The sequence below is a fragment of the Anticarsia gemmatalis genome, chromosome W (genome assembly GCF_050436995.1).
Source record: "Anticarsia gemmatalis isolate Benzon Research Colony breed Stoneville strain chromosome W, ilAntGemm2 primary, whole genome shotgun sequence".
In the NCBI taxonomy this organism is placed as follows: domain Eukaryota; kingdom Metazoa; phylum Arthropoda; class Insecta; order Lepidoptera; family Erebidae; genus Anticarsia; species Anticarsia gemmatalis.
The window spans coordinates 14,626,144-14,644,052 of NC_134775.1; the positions used below are offsets into that span (position 1 = coordinate 14,626,144).

Consider the following 17,909-nt stretch of genomic DNA (forward strand, 5'->3'; position numbering starts at 1 on the left):
ACATCTCCGCTTTGGTGGAGTCCCGGCCTTACTTCTGTAATTTTATATAAAAAACAGAAATGGATATCGCGTGGTATAAAGAAGTGCAGCATAAAGAAACGCCAATTATTATGGCAGGCTAGATTGAAACCAACTCAACAAAATAGGGATCGGTTTAAGAGTTATTCTAGGCTCTATAGAAAAATAATACAATTAATTCAACGCACACAAAACCATTACAAAATAACAACATCCAAAAATAAATCTAAGGCTACATGGCAAATAATACATCAAAATTGTAGTTGTAGGTAGGTGTCAAAATAAGTGGACACAAAAAATCACTCCCCCTAATTTAATTTTTATTTATTCAATTTAATAGTTTATTTTTAATTTTATTTGCTTAATATTATAATTATAATACATACAATTATTAGTGCATAGTATATGTGGTGATATTGTATCATTATACACCACCTGCCAGCTGAACACAAAACTTAAGGAAAGTTGCAAGTCACTTGTCACAAGTAGTTACACAAATGTCTCAGCTAAGTGAGATTCAGCTGACCCAGAAGAAGCTTGAGGAGACCTTCAACAAACGGATGGCTGATCTGGAGGCTCAGCTTCAAACAGGTGCTGCGAAGGACACGGTGGCAAAGGTGGCTGAGGAGTTCCGGACATTCCGTGAGCTAATCTTTGGTGTACTCAGCTTGCTCCGGCAACAGGTTGCAGAATGTGCACGGTGTATGGACTCCATGGAGACAAGGCATCGCAGGAAGGACCTCCTCTTCCTCGGGGTTCCGGAGGCAGATAATGTGGATGCCCAAAGTATGGCCTCCAGCATTCTCCAGGGCAAGTTGGGCTTGACCACAATAACAGCATGCCTCCGTGGCGCAGTGGTTTAGGTCACCACGCCGATACCACTGCATCGGGAGGTCGTGGGTTCGATTCCCACACGGAGCAATTATTTGTGCGACCCACAAATAATTGTTTCGGGTCTGGTTGTGCTTTGTGTCCGTTGTTTGTATGTTTGTAAAAGTCCCCGCGACACAAGAGCAATTCTTAGTGCGGGAGTTGTCTTTATAAGTTGTCTTTATAAGTCTTTATAAGTATCAGGGTCTGTCACAGAATAGGCGCCCCTGGAGGTAAGCACCATCGACCAATTCTCGTGCGTTTCTCGGATGCGGAGGTCCGGTCATCTGTCTGGCGAGCTAAGGCGAAACTGCGGGGGACATCTATATCGGTGAGAGAATTTCTGACGAGGACCCGCCAAGTGATATTTGCTAAGGCTCGGCAGCATTTCGGTCTAAAGGATTGCTGGACCCAAGACGGCACCATCATCGTCAAAACGTCTGATCGCAGCCGACATAAGATTGTCACCATGGACGAGTTGAACACTCTTACTACCCGGCATCCAAAGGTGGGCACTGCAATCCCTTCCCGACCGAAGCACGGAGCGGTGAACGCGGCATCATCTGCGGCGAGTTCTAAACCGCGTAAGACCTAAGTGTAGGATCTCGATCGTATTGCGACGCCGTTAGGGTATTTTGTAACTGCAATTCATGGTTAGATTATTCGCGACAACATATTGTCTTCTTTGATTTATTTACTGATCACCCTCATAACTTATTATCTCAATTGTAATTTGCAAAATCACTGGATCGCAGTGTTGTCAAATGACAAGCTGACAAGTGACAGATGACAACCAAGTGACTTTGACAGTTACGTTCGGTAACGTTCGGTGTTGCAGTATGTATGTTTTCACTTACCGTTTTTATTTTACTTAATTTTCTGTACTGTACTTCTCACTTTCTATATTTTTTTTCTTTTATTGTGTGTGTTAGCTGGCGGGTGGTGCAGAGATGTTATTTGCACCGTTTAATACTCTTCTTATATTTTATTTTTTGTGATATCTATTTATTATACATCTTTTTTTTTTTGTTATATTATGTACAGCGATTTTGTACGGCAAACTTTTGAAAGCTCTAATAAAAATCTTTTTAACGTCTGTCACTTAAATGCACAGAGCGTTCCAAGCCATTTCACTGACCTACAAGAAGCTTTTGCTGATGCTGACGTTCATGCCATCCTGATTTCAGAGACTTGGCTCAAACCTCACTTATCTTCTTCTTCCTACTCTCTCTCAGGTTACTCTCTAATACGTAACGACCGCATAGGTGGTGGCGTCGCTATCTATCTTAGAAGTGACTTACCCTACCACATTCTTATTTCTTCTTCTCCCAATTACTCTGCATCCGCCGAATTTCTTTTTCTCGAGGTTTGTGTCAAAGGAGCCAAAGTCCTTCTCGGCGTTGTATATTGTCCCCCTTCCATCGACTACTTCTCCAGCATCGAGTCGGTGCTGGAATCTACGGGTCTAGTTACTCACATCAAATCATCATGGGCGATTTCAATACTGATCTCCTTTCTCCTCGCTCACCACGCTCCTGTAAACTCCTTGAGATCGTCGAGTCCTCCAGCCTTTACGTTTTACCCCTACATGCCACTCACCACAACACTGAAGGTGAAGATACCTGGCTGGACTTAATCCTTACTTCTGCTCCCTCCCTTGTCTCATCCTCAGGCCAATACCCAGCTCCTGGTTTCTCTCACCACGACCTAATCTTCATGTCCTACGCCCTAAAGCCCCCCAAATCCCGTCCAAAGGTTCTGTACAAGCGTTGTTTCGGGCGTATGAATGTGGACAAATTAGGTACGGACGCTGCTAACCTCAACTGGGAGCAGCTAACAACAGCTTCAAACATCGACGACAAAATTTCTATATTCAATAAAGCTGTTGTTGGGCTGTTTGATGTCCACGCGCCGGTTAGGAAAGTTAGGCTTACACGTCCTCCTGCTCCCTGGATGTCAGAAGGTATTCGAATGGCCATGAGGCGAAGAAATAGGGCCTTTGCCAAGTTTCGTAGAGATCGGTGTGACGAAAACTGGCACCAGTTTAAAGTTGCAAGGAACCGATGCAATCAGATGGTACGTAACGCTAAACGCCGACATTTTCTAAATAACCTTTCCTCCTCTTCCCCGGCCGATATCTGGAGGTTTCTCGGGACCCTCGGTATTGGCAAACATCAGAGCAATAACTTACAGTGCACGGTTGGATTGGACGATATAAATCGTCACTTTACGTCCACCACAGTGATGGATCACCAAACCAAGACCGATACTGTCCAATCCATACTGGGATTACCCCGACCAAATATTGAATCCTTCTCCTTTTCGCCAGTAACACCGGAAGATGTTAAGAAGATAATCCATTCTATTAAATCGAATGCAGTAGGCGCCGATGACGTCAGTCGACGCATGATTGTCTCTGTGTTGGATCACCTGCTCCCCGCCATATCTCACATCATAAATTTCTCCCTTACCTCTGGTTCCTTTCCTTCCTTGTGGCGCAAAGCCTACATTATCCCATTGCCTAAAATCCCAAATCCGTCGCTTCCAGCTCACTTCCGACCCATTTCCATTCTACCTTTTCTCTCCAAAGTGCTGGAGGCCTGCGTACACAAGCAGTTAACACAGTTTGTGTTAAATAACAATTTACTTAGCCCGCTCCAATCCGGGTTCAGACCAGGCCACAGCACTATGACGGCACTCCTTAAGGTAACTGGCGATGTTAGGGCGGGGATGGAGGATACTAAAGTCACTGTTATGGCTTTGGTAGACTTCTCGAACGCCTTCAATACCGTCAGTCATGATATCCTTCTCTCTATCCTTTCCCATCTTAACATATCTTCCGGTGCGCTGAATTGGTTTTCCTCATATCTTCAAGGGCGCCAGCAATCGGTTCACTTCGGTGAATCTTCATCGAGCTGGCGTGGACTGGATTCTGGTGTCCCACAAGGCGGCATTCTTTCTCCTTTATTATTTTCAATATTCATCAATCTAGTAACCCAAAATCTTCGAGGATCGTATCATCTGTATGCTGATGACTTGCAACTTTATTCGCAAGAGTCCGTGGACTCTATATCGAAAGCTGTAGACGTCGTGAATAGCGACCTCGAACACATTAGGTGCTGGTCTGAGAAGTTTGGCTTGGCCGTTAACCCTGCCAAATGTCAGGCTATAGTGGTAGGCAGTCACCGCAACATTAGCAGATTAGGTAATGTTCATGTACCACCTATAGTCTTTAACGGCTGGACTATTGAAACGACGTCTTCAGTAAGAGATTTAGGTCTTTATGTTGATTCAACGTTGAGCTGGAAAGTCCAAATAGCCAATGTTTGTCGCAGAGTGACTAGCACACTGCGGGCTTTATATCGCCTCAAGACTGACAGAGAGAGAGAAGACACTTTCTGCCATCCAGGACCAAAGCCATGCTTGTGCAGACCTTAATATTCCCTCTGATCGACTATGGTGATGTGTGTTACTTTGACCTGAATGCAGATCTCCTCAACAAACTTGACCGTCTTCTTAACAACTGCATTCGATTTATCTTCAATCTTCGCAAGTATGATCATGTATCTACTTATCGCTCTCAACTTAGGTGGCTACCAATTCGTGAGCACCGTAATTTACGTGCGCTCACGACTCTGTTCTCTTTTCTTACTTCCCCTACTCCCCCAGCCTACCTAACTCCCTACTTTCAATACTTGTGTGATAACCACAATCGTAATCTCCGCTCTTCAAGCAATCTTATTCTTCTCTGCCCCTCCCACACTTCTGGGTTTGTCAATTCTTCGTTCCCTGTCCAATCAGTCCTGTTATGGAATGCGCTCCCTCTTGAAATCAGGATGTCCACTAACCGTCTTACGTTCAAGAGCAAGGTAAAAGATCTATTGCTGAACAAAGTTGCTGAATCGTCACAATTTGCTTAGTTTATATGTATTCATATATTTACCTATTTTTGTATATTTATTGTATGTTATTTTCATTTATGTAATTAATATGTATGTATATGTATTATTTTGTATATATTTAATTATATGTTAGTATATATTTAATATAATTATTAATTCACACTCATGTTGTCTACATCTATTATTATTTATTTACACACTTTTCTCATCTCACTCTCCTTCCTCTTTTTAAACACCTTCACAACAATCTCTGCATCACCCTAAGGTAGACTGGCAGAAAATGCTCCTGGCATTAAGTCCGCCTTTATACAGCTCTGTATACAAAGTTTAAAATAAATAAATAAATAAAATAAACTGAACATACCAAAGAATTATATTAATTTAATCCAAGAAAATGACATAACTATTGTAGATCCAAAACATATTGCAAATTTATTGAATAACTACTTTATTGACAAGATCGAACCTATAAATAATGCCGGAACCAATGTCTCGCGACACATTTTAAATAGAAAAGACTCCATGTTTATGGCCCCGTGTTTGCCGCAGGACGTACTGAAAATAATTTCTAACCTGAATAATACACACAGCACAGGATACGACGGAATACAAACAAAAATAATTAAAGCAGTAGCTCAAGAAATTTGTTCACCGTTGGCCCATATAATCAACTAGCTGACCTGCGCAACTTCGCTTGCGTCACATAAGAGAGAGTGGGTCATATTTTCCCCGTTTTTGTAACATTTTTCGTTGCTACTCCGCTCTTAATGGCCGTAGCGTGATGTTATATAGCCTATAACCTTCCTCGATGAATGGACTATCTAACACTGAAAGATTTTTCCAAATCGGACCAGTAGTCCCTGAGATTAGCGCGTTCAATCAAACAATCAAACAAACAAACAAACAAACAATCAAACAATCAAACAATCAAACAATCAAACAATCAAACAATCAAACAATCAAACAATCAAACAATCAAACAAACAAACAAACAAACAAACAAACTCTTCAGCTTTATAATATTAGTATAGATTTAAGCATTTCTGAAGGCACGTTTCCTGATGCATTAAAAAAGTCAATAGTCAAACCGTTACATAAGAAAGAGGATAAAGAGTTAAAAGAAAATTACAGACCAATCTCTCTAATACCAATATTTTCCAAAGTATTTGAATCGTATATGTATAAAGAACTTAGTAGATATATAGAAAAACATAACATATTGTGTAATGAACAAAAAGGGTTTAGAAAGAATAAAACTATTAATATGGCAATTTACGACTTTTTATACGTAGTTATTACAAATATAGATATAAATAACTCAGTCTGTGCTGTATTTTGCGATATGTCACAGGCGTTTGACTACGTACAACATGACTTTCTGGTACATAAGCTTGAAACTTATGGAATTCGAGGCAATATCCTAAAACTCTTCCAATCTTATTTATGTGACAGAAAACAAGTAACAGAAATCACTAGGATAAACGGCAACACTAAACGAGAAGAAGTGTTTTTCTCTGAAGAACGTTCTGTTATCTATGGTGTACCTCAAGGGAGTATTCTGGGACCTTCTCTCTTTACACTCTATATTAACGACTAGCTGAGCCGCGCAACTTCTCTTGCGTCACATAAGAGAGGATGAGCCAAAATGTTCCCCGTTTTTGTAACATTTTTTACCGGTACTCTGCTCCTATTGGTCGTAGCGTGATGATATATAGCCTATAACCTTCCTCGATAAATGGGCTATCTAACACTGAAATATTTTTTCAAATCGGACCAGTAGTTCCTGAGATTAGCGCGTTCAAACAAACAAACTCTTCAGCTTTATAATATTAGTATAGATTTGCCGAGAGCCGTCAATAACCCGATGACACTGTTCGCAGACGACAGTACAATTACCATACCTTGTCGGCATCGCGATGAGTACGAAAAAGATGTAAACAATGCGTTAAATAAAACAATCAAATGGATGGATAATAATAATTTAAAAATAAATAATAAAAAAACAGTAATTATACATTTTAGCCAACGTGCATTGACATTTTCTAAATTTGACATTAAATATAATAATATTACTATTGACGCTATCAATAATACAACATTTTTAGGTTTAAATATTGACCGTAACTTAAATTGGAAGATACATATTGACGCTATTTGTAAAAGAATTTGTAGTAGTGCATTTGCTCTATACAAGCTGTCCTCGACACTGAATGTGGATGCTTTACTAACAGCACACTACGGGCTAACTGAGTCCATTTTAAGATACGGGGTGATTTTTTGGGGCAATTCTACGGACAAGGAAATCGCCTTTAAAGCCCAAAAACGGTGTGTTAGATCTATGTTTAGATTAAAAAACACAGATTCATGTAGACCATATTTTATACGTTACAAGATCCTAACACTACCGTCACTCTACATATTGGAAACTGCTTTATTTGTCCAAAATAATCCGAATTTATTTCCGCGTATGGCAGATGTTTGCCCTCGAAATCGATGCGATAAAAATAAACTTTGTCTGCATCCTTGTAGAACGGCACTCATGCGCAAAAGTGTTATTTGCATGGCTCCAATTATTTATAATAAACTTCCCAGCAGTTGGAGAGATCTAAACATTGATGCATTTAAGCAAAAAGTAAAATCATTCCTTGTTGAAAAGGCTTATTACAATTTGAATGACTTCTTAAATGACAAATTTCATTAAATATTATTATTATATATATTCATTCATTTGACATTAATATGATTAAAAATACCTTGACATTGATTACATTTAATTATGATAGTTGTTGAAAGCATGTTAACTTTAGAAATTGATCGCTAATGGGAATTTATCAATATTTTTGTTCCTTATCCTTATAGTTAAATCCATATTTGCACGCCATACATATGGCAAACATGTCACGAGCTTTCTACTCTATTTTATATCTTGCATGCGATTGTTTATTGTATGTACACACATGTTTGAGCGAATAAATAAATAATAATAATAATTATTATTTATTTATTCGCTGCCGCTAGCACTGCCGCTGCACGGTGACATTATGAGTTCGAAAAAACTCATATTGAACGAATTATTGGCGTTCCTTGTCCATGCAATTGATTACATGGATGAGGTGAGCATATTGCAAATATGCCGATCCAATTTCAAGGAGGAAGATGTCAGCAGCGCAAAGCTGCTACTGTTCCAGTCTCTTGGAAAACTGGACCAGATGCCGTCTCGTCGCAGAGAGGGCTCCGAGAAGAGTCTTCAAGATATAATTGATATGTTGAAGAAGACCGACCCAGACGACGTGCCTGACTTCGTGGCGAAAGAGCTAAGTAAACTGCCTCCCGTCACGTTCGATCACGTCGATGTAACTAGACTGCTGAAGGACATCACGTCGTTAAAAGCTGAGATGACTAAGATGCAGTCCAGACTAGAGGCCTCAGATACTATCATTGCTGAGCTGCGTGCAGAAATTACATCATTGCACAACGTTGGTTCAGTAATTAGGTCACCAGAGGCCTCAAAGGTGAACACTTGCCGCGGACCGCAGACTGCCTCCATAAGCAGTTTTGCATCGGCGAACTCAAGTGCGTCACCAGTTGCCGATATCGCTGACGAAGCTTTGCTCGCCGCCGTCGTCGCATGCGCCTCTACACCGGCCACTGTGACATCACGCGTAGGTACAACGACCCCTGCACGTGCCTACGCCGATATTGTCGCTAAGAAAACACCTGCAGCGCAGACAAAGCGACAAATTATAAAAGGGGTTAAACAGAAGAGCTGCCTATCCACCCAGAAGGACAACACAGAGCAACCGAAGGAACAGGCCGACAAGGATGGCTTCATCATGGTACAGAAGAAGAAAAAGAAGCCGAACCAAAACAAGTGCGGCACTGGACCGACCGGACCGAATTTCTTGCTGCGTCCCGCTGTACCAGTGACGCCGCTGTACGTGTCCAGACTGCATTACTCTACAAAGGTTGAAGAGATTGTAGAGTACATACAGACGAAAACGAAGTGGACTTTGAGAGTTCAGAGGTTGGAATCACGTCACAATGTGGGTTTTAATGCCTTCGTGGTGAGAGTGCCAACTGAGCATCTCACAAAGTTCATGGAGCCAGAATTTTGGCCGAAAGGTGTTGTTTTCCGGCGATTCCGTGGCCGGATACCCGATACTGCGCGATACACGACGCCGACGCTGCACAATAGTAGTAATCGTGTATAATTATAAGTTATATTAATTATGTATGTATTAGTATATTTATATTTTTAATTTGTAATTTGTTTATTGTATTTTCTATGGGCCTCAGTTGCCTGAAATAAATGAATAAATAAAAAAAATAAATAAAAAAAAAATTATTATTATTACCCCACTTTTATTTGAATTTTCAAACAATCATATCAGATCCGCATTATCGTTTTGCATCAGCACAGTAGTACCGCTGACAACGCAATCATCGTGTATAACACATTATTTATACATAGGAAGTGTACAAATCACGACCGAAACATTTGCATTGCTAACGGTACGGCGGGCGGGGGCATCGACCGGCCGCGAAGGCCGCACCGATGACGTCACTCAACCTAATCGGAAAATAATAAGACGGATGTTGAACTCACACCTGTGAACGTTATTAGCATACAAATAAGGTTTATTTTTGTTTGACATTACGAATAGTTCAAGGTGTGCATCCTGAATGTAAATAAATACACATAATAAGTTGATTCATGGATGTTATACGAGATTAATATTTTGGTTGTTAAATTACTGGATGTGTCATATTTATTACCTATACAAAATGTTAGTAAAGGGGTATTCAGAGTGAATAATGATATATTATAACATGTCAAGTTCCAGTGACAAGGCTGGAGTCTATTCTATCTATAGTTAATAGCATTTCAGTCTGGTGATCATCTGTGTAAAAAATTGCCAGCATCAAATTCGGCATGTCATGAACAGTACTGGCCCACATGCCCTCTAGATGAAAAAGGCGGTCTTAAAGACTTAAGATAAATAAAATCCGAAAAGTTTTCGATAAAATCGATGGTCGGTTTTGATGTCTTAAGTAAACTAAGAAGAGAACTTTTAATGAGATTTGTTAGGGATATAAAACTAGGTGGCGAGATAGAAACAATTTATACAAAGCGGAACCTTTTTTAAACAAAAGAGCATTGAAGAAACTGAGTGCGGAAGTTGATGTTATTTTGAAATATTTGTTTCCGGAAAATTCAATGCACTGGTTATTTATACGAGAAAATTGTACAGAGATATGACCGGAATTTAATTAAATATTTTTGACATAAATATCGAACTTAAAGATATCTAACAAGTTTGAATAACGTGACTGGGAAAAGTTAGGGGTCCGCTTTTCATAAATTAACACACACTATTTCTTGCATACACCTGTATCTTCAAACGGTGGGAAAACACTATATTTTAAAACTTTTATAATACTACAAAATGTGCAGACCACGGAAGAAATAGAGGATGGTTTAAATCTGAAAGATCACAATGCTCCGAGATCACGTATACTCGTAGAGTAAACTGACGCCCAACGCGGGGCAATAATTGCACGACGGGTATTATCGCGTAGAGCGAAAGTTACAATGTATTTTATTGATGTTTTCTTACAAAATGATAAGGTGGTAATCCTGTGTCGTAAACGACAATGACTATGTAAGCTTAAAGAGGAAATGTAAGTAGAAGGTACCCGACAAAGTTGATTAGATATTTATTCTATGATTAAAATATAACATCTTATGCCTAGTTTCTGGGGTACATTTAGCAGCAGTTTAATAGTAGCATCAATTCAAACTATTATGTTTATATCAGCCTTAACGCTAATTAATAGATAATCTACCGCCAAATCGAAACCGGGCATTAACTACCTATAGTTTGTTGCTCTAAGTTCAAATGTTTTGTTGTTACACGTTGTTGGATACTAAGGAAGCAATGCTACTAATTGAGGTTTAAAGATTTTTATTTTCTCATAAGAAACAATACATTTCGCTTACAATAAGATTAAAAATACAATTATACATTAAATAACATTAACAATAGCCTCTAGAATGTTAGAAGTGGTTACATAGTACGTGTTCTCTAAGTTTACATTTAAACATATTTATGTTATCACATTCCTTAATATCCTTAGGTAATCTATTAAACAGCTGTGCTCCTCCAAACAATATCGTTCTCTTTCCGTAATTAGTTCTTATTTTACAAAGTTGTAGTTTATGTTGATTTCTTAAATTATGTGACATAGCTTTTTTTGGTATCTGTATGTTTGTTTGTATTAAATTTGAGGTAATATTTTTAATAAGAATGCATGTATTGTATACAGGGTCTTCTCATAATAGCTGGTAATATTTTGGGAGGTGATACTGCCCATGAATTTGATCACGAATCCGAAAAAAAAAATTTTTTTGGACAACTTATTTTTTTGCTTTTCTGTAGTGTGAGTGAGCGCTCGTGCACGAACACATAGAAGCGCTCGTCGTTACACGGCCGCCGCTTCGATGTGTGCGACCGCGACCGAGCGCTGTCAGCTGACGCCGCGAGGGGGGGGTAAGCGCGCGGGACGTTCTGTCTTAGTAACAATAATAAATACAAACTGATACTGATTTCCCATAATACTTTCAGTCTTGGATTGGCTAGCAACTACGTGAATAACGTAACTGTCTAATTAAAGTAATTGTTAAATAACTTACCTACACAACGTGTAACACTTAAATCTAAATTACAGAAAGCATAACTGCGAATCTTATTTACACACTGATAACAATTAGGTAATTACGCACGGGCATCAGACACTACATACCTACCTAATTTTATCTTTCTAACGTTTTACGACACTTTTTGCTTCCTCGTTCTGATTCACTTTCACGAACACACGAATTATTAACTAAAATAAACAAAAACATGGTTAATTCACCAATTACCGTATCACACCGCGCGCGCTCATGATCACGCGCGACAATAACAAATCACAGTTCAGAAAGGTTTAGGAAATAACAGTAATAACAAGCTCACGCATTGACCATGATTATTGAAAGTCCCACCAGACGCGCGGACGTCCGAACGAAAGCGATCCTTAATAGGTACTAAGTTGTGACATACGTATGAAGCAAAATAAAATAAATAGGCAGTTAGGGATGGACCCAAAAACTTAATTACATTTAATATTGATATTTATTTTTCCTTAATAACTTCAAATCAAACTATCTGGAGACTAACATTGAATGAGAAGATATTATTTATTTTTAATAAAGATAACAAACGTTGGTTCAGTATCGATATCCTCGAATATTTTTTAAATTTTTTTTTTCGATTATGATTCATACCTAGTATTATTACAACAATAAATCTGTGTCCTCTTGGCCTGCGTGCAGCGTGTAAATGTTAAAGATAATCTTAGGTAGGTACAAATAATACATTCAGTTGGTTTCTACTGTTTTGATAATAAAGTAATGCATTTTTACCGATATTTCCACATTTTAATGTAAGCAATAGAAACAAACATCACTAGCACGGCATGACAAGACAACTACAAAGCGCACCGCGCGACGCCGACAAACGATCGGCCCTCTTTGTCGGTGTTTATGCTGTTGAATTTCGCCCTTTGTCGGCATGATTTAATATGCCATGTTTTTATTTTAAAAAATAGGTAGTACATTTAAATTAACCAGTTGGTAAGAATTTATTGTGCGTGTTGGTGGTGTCGTAAAACCAAGTGCTTAATCCCGATATGTGAGTGTCAGTCAGTAAATTGAGTCAGCTGTTATCAGTAGCTAGACGATTTTCGTACTTTTTTTTATTCTGTGAGTTTGTGCGTAGTGTCGCATGGTTGTTTGTTTGACGCATCTGTAGGTAACGAATCTCGGGCGATACGCCGTACGCTATTTAGGTAAGTAATGTAACCTTTTTGATTTGTTTTATTTCATCATTCATCAATCATTTGTGTATTGTCGTTCGTTAATCAGCCGTTAACAGTAGGTAATTGAGATTCGTAGTTATGATTTCGTCAATTTATGTGTATGTAATGTGGGATGGTAATCCTATGTTCGATGCAACTGTATTCAAACTCTCGCGATACGCTACGTTCTGTAGGTTAGTAATTTAACAATAACTTAAATGGAATAGTTACGTTAATCACGTAGTTGCTAGCCAATCCAAGACTGAAAGTATTATGGGAAATCAGTATCAGTTTGTATTTATTATTGTTACTAAGACAGAACGTCCCGCGCGCGCTCACCCCCCCTCGCGGCGTCAGCTGACAGCGCTCGGTCGCGGTCGCACACATCGAAGCGGCGGCCGTGTAACGACGAGCGCTTCTATGTGTTCGTGCACGAGCGCTCACTCACACTACAGAAAAGCAAAAAAATAAGTTGTCCAAAAAAAATTTTTTTTTCGGATTCGTGATCAGATTCATGGGCAGTATCACCTCCCAAAATATTACCAGCTATTATGAGAAGACCCTATATATAAAGCTGTCGAATATTTAATAGGTTAGTTTTTTTATATATATGTTTTGTAGGTGTAAGGGAAGGATAGTGAAACAATGTTTTTATTATTTTGTTTTGAAGTCTTTGTAGCGAAGTAAGGTTTGATACGGCGGCTGAACCCCATATTTCGATTAGGTATTCTAGATGCGATTTAACTAACGAGTTGTATATAATGTTACGTACTTTGTTAGGAATGCAGTTTGGTACTTTCCGTAAAGTTCCTAGAATAGATGTGAGTTTTGTTTGTGTTGTGTTGTTTTGACGTGATCAATGTGTGACTTCCATGTAAGTTTATCAGCAAGCCATAGACCAAGATATTTTTCGAGATGCGATTGTTTTATAATGGTGTCGTTTATTTTGAGCGGTGTAAAATCAGGTATTCGCTTATTTTTAGCAGTTATAATCATGAATGATGTTTTAGAGGCGTTAATTGTGAGGAGATTATACTTTAACCACTCATTGAGCATATCCAAGTCCTTTTAAGCATTTGCTATAATGTTATGAAGTGATTTGTCAAAGTAAAACAAACAAGTGTCATCCGCATACAAAGTTAGGTCACCTGTTAGTCCTATTTTGTTAACATTGTTAATATAGATTAAGAACAATAACGGACTAATTATCGAGCCTTGTGGGCAACCGTATGTTACTGTTTTGGTCGGGCTAGTGTAGGTATCTATTTTAACAACCTGCCGTCTGTTTTCTAAATAGGATTTAAACATTGCGAGGGCCATGTCTGTAACCCCTATGTTGTGTAATTTTTCTAATAGCTTTTTATGACTCACAGTATCGAACGCTTTTTTTAAATCAATAAAAATCCCTAAGGAAAAGTTTCCCTGATCTACGGAAGTATTAATTTTTGTTATTAAATCTACAGCGGCGGAGAGTGTACTAGACTTAGCGCGAAATCCGTATTGTTCGGTAATTAGGAACTTCTTTTCAGACAAATAGTTATTTAATCGAGTGTATAGGACGCGTTCAAATATCTTAGATATAACAGGTAGAACCGACACGGGCCTGTAGTTATTTGGGTCAGTTCTATCTCCCGATTTGTAAATAGGACTGACTTTTGCAACCTTTAGTGTATCTGGGTAAATACCAGCCGCCAAGCACTCATTTATACAAGACGATAATCTGTCCACAATAATATTTTTTAAACACTTAATTGCTTTGGTGCTAACGCCGTCTAAGCCAGTACTGGTGTTGCTATCAAGCTCGTCAATAATTTTTGATATCTCTGACGCGGTACATGGAGGTAGTACACTTAACTTTTGTTCGTGAGTGTAGTTGTGTTCGTACATGAGCGTGTTGCCTGTGTGTGTGTGATATTTGTCAGGTATTTTGTTGGCTAGATCGGCGCCTATTGATGAGAAAAATCGGTTGAAAAAGTCACATATTGAGTTACCTTCTGTGATTAATCCGGAGCTCGACATTAGTTTGGGAGGAGCAGCGCTGACTTTTGTTTTATTCAATCCCAAATTATTAATTAGTGCCCACATTTTCTTAAGTTGATTGTAATTATTCTGAAATAAATTAAAGTAGTGAGTTTTCTTGTGATTTCTGATTAAATACTTAACATTTTGTCGCTGTTTTACGAAGATTTTCCTTAAGTTTTCATCATTAGGGTATAGTTTTGTTTGTTTCCAAAGAATGTTCCTTTCTTCAAAAGCGTTTATGATATCTTTGTTTATCCAATCTTTCTGAGGTGGATTTAGAATTTTTTTTTTATTGTTCTTGTTGTTTTCTATTTGCTCTAAGATAAATCTCTCCAAGTAGTAGTAGTCGTTGTCATCATTGTTGTAACTTGCTGTAAGTGAACTCTTATATAGGTTTTCGTAATCCAGGGCCTTATACGATACTTTTTTGTTAGTATTTGTTGGTAATCTTCCTATTTCAAGAAATATTTGCTTGTGGTCTGAGAGATTTGACTCAATTATTGAGATGTTGAATGCATGATTGTTGATATTGGTACATATGTATGTGGTCCAGAATTGTGTTTGTTGTACTTGTATCTCGGGTACTAAATGATTTGGTAATGCTGTTGAGTATTTCATAGCCGGCCTGTTTTATTTCATTTAGATATTTTGTTGCATTACTGTTTTTATTCAATAAGTCGATATTGAAATCGCCCAGTACAATCGATCTCCTTCGGCGTTCTAGTTGCGGTATATATGTGTCTAAGAAGTTGTTTATGTTGGTTTCTCCTGGTTTGTAAATCGCGCCGACGTTCAATGATAGTTTGTCTATATATATCCACAGGTAATGGTTCCCATCGTCACACAATTCTTCGGTTATATCATATTTGATACTGGTATGCACGTAAATTGAGACTCCACCTCCCTTGCGATTCCGTCTATAATTGTAAACATGTTCATAGTTCGGTATTTGGTATAATTTTGCATCAGTTTCCAAGTTAATCCACGTTTCGGTAAATATTAATAAGTGGGTAGTCGCTGGTATGGCTTTTATTATGCATTTTATTTCATCCAGTTTTCCTGATGTACGAATGCTGCGTAAGTTGGTGTAGAAGATTCTCAATGACGATGCATAAACTGGGATATTTTCGTATTTATCTACTAGTTGATGAGATAATCCTGTATTAATTCTCTCGGTAACTTTTATCTTTGGTACTGAATTCGGTGTTAGTTTTTTTGGTCCACAACTATTTTCGGTACTCCTTTTACATATTTGATAGCAAGATTCTTCTCACCGTTCTCTGTTCGAGTTTTTGATTCATCCTTCAACGATAGCAGATGTTGCTTTTGTATTGGAGTTTGGTCTGAGTAGATGTGTGTAGTCTCGGGTAGTTTCGATTTGTTTCGCAAAAGACATTTAGGTGCATATGTGTTATCGAAGTAAACTTTGAGAGGTCGATGTTTATTCGGCATATAAACTCGGCGTCACAAAAATCGCACCTCTTACCTAAGAATTCCCTTCAAAGTCATTTTAACCCTATTAATCAATGGTAGACATATGACTGTAAGGTATCATTGGAAAGGCAATTCATTTAAATTTCAGAATACTATAGAGACAGAATACTATAGACTGCCTCTGTGGCGCAGTGGTTTAGGTCGCCACGCCGATACCACTGCAACGGGAGGTCGTGGGTTCGATTCCCACACGGGACAATTATTTGTGCGATCCACAAATAATTGTTTCGGGTCTGGTTGTGCTTTGTGTCCGTTGTTTGTATGTTTGTAAAAGTCCCCGCGACACAAGAGCAATTCTTAGTGCGGGAGTTGTCTTTTAAAAAAAAAAAAAAAGAATAAATCAATGGATTTGGTTTTTTTTACCAGGGAATAAAAAAAAGCAAGCAAATGCAAATGAATAAAAAGTTTTATTTTATTTTATCACCAAAAATTACAATAAAGTCCTTAAAAAAAACTTAAAACCTAGTGTTACCCCCCCTAGCCCTGATGACTGCTTCCATGCGTTCTCTCATGGACCGAATTAATGTGACAACAGTCTCTTGAGGAATGTTGTCCCATTCTGCAACGACGGCATCTTGGAGGTCTTGGAGAGTAGCAGGGGCAGGATCACGTGCCCGTACTCGCCGTTTCAGTTCATCCCAAAGATGCTCAATTAGGTTCAGGTCTGGACTTCGCGCCGGCCAGCGCATAACAGGGATTCCAACTTCTTGCAGGTAGTCTCGTACAATTAAAGCGGTGTGACAGCGGGCGTTATCGTGCATTAACGTGAACCCACTGCCAACAAAACCAGCATAAGGGACAACCTGCTCCTCTAAAATCTCTGTTATGTACCGAGCAGCAGTCAGCGACCCTTGCCCGCGAGCACCTCCAGCCCGAGAAACGCACACAAGGTTCGTTTTACCCTCGATTGACATGCCGCCCCAGAACATGCACGAGCCACCCCCGTATTTCACTGTCTCTTGAATACAGGCTTGTGCGAATCGTTCCCCTTGTCTCCTATACACTCTTCGACGCCTGTCGTTGCAGAAAAGACACACCCTCGTCTCATCCGAGAAGAGCACAGCCCTCCATTGGTCTATTGTCCAATCCACATGGTCACGGGCAAATTGCAACCGGTCTCTCCTATGCTGTGCAGTCAATTTTGGCCCTGTAGCAGCCCTATAAGCTGCAATTTTCTTCTCCCGCATTCTTCTTCTAATCGTGGAGACGCTTACAGAAGTTCTGCGAGCTGATCGCAGTTGTTGTTGCAGCTCAACTGCATTGGAGAACCGATTGCGTAAAGCAGTCGAAACAATGAAGCGATCGTCTCTTTCGGATGTGCACCGTTGTCTTCCAGATCCACGTCTTCGGATATAGCCACCAGTCTCTTGAAAGCGTTGGAACACTCGTCGAACGGCAAAACGACTCAAGTCCAGTTGCCGAGCAACATCACATTGCCGCATCCCTGATTGCAGTAGTGCAACGACTTGAGCGGCTTCATCTGCAGTGGTATCCATCTTCTGGGGTATTTTTCTTGCTGTAGCTGTGTGTTCACTTCAAAGGTTGAATAGCGAATAACTCACATTTAACCCGGGTTGCCTGTTTTATACCCTTGCAGGGAGGTGCAATTAGTGGCCGTTGTAATGCGTATTTTGACAACATTTTTTTAACGTTACGTGCTAATGAGATCTGTTGTGTTTAGGAATTCTAACTCTTGTTAATTTA

General features: G+C 39.2%; 1 pseudogene; it reads left to right on the top strand.

The window, feature by feature from the left end:
* The first annotated feature begins 515 nt into the window (after nt 1-515).
* LOC142986003 (uncharacterized) lies at nt 516-9,095 on the top strand (annotated as a pseudogene).
* Nucleotides 9,096-17,909: the final 8,814 nt, after the last annotated feature.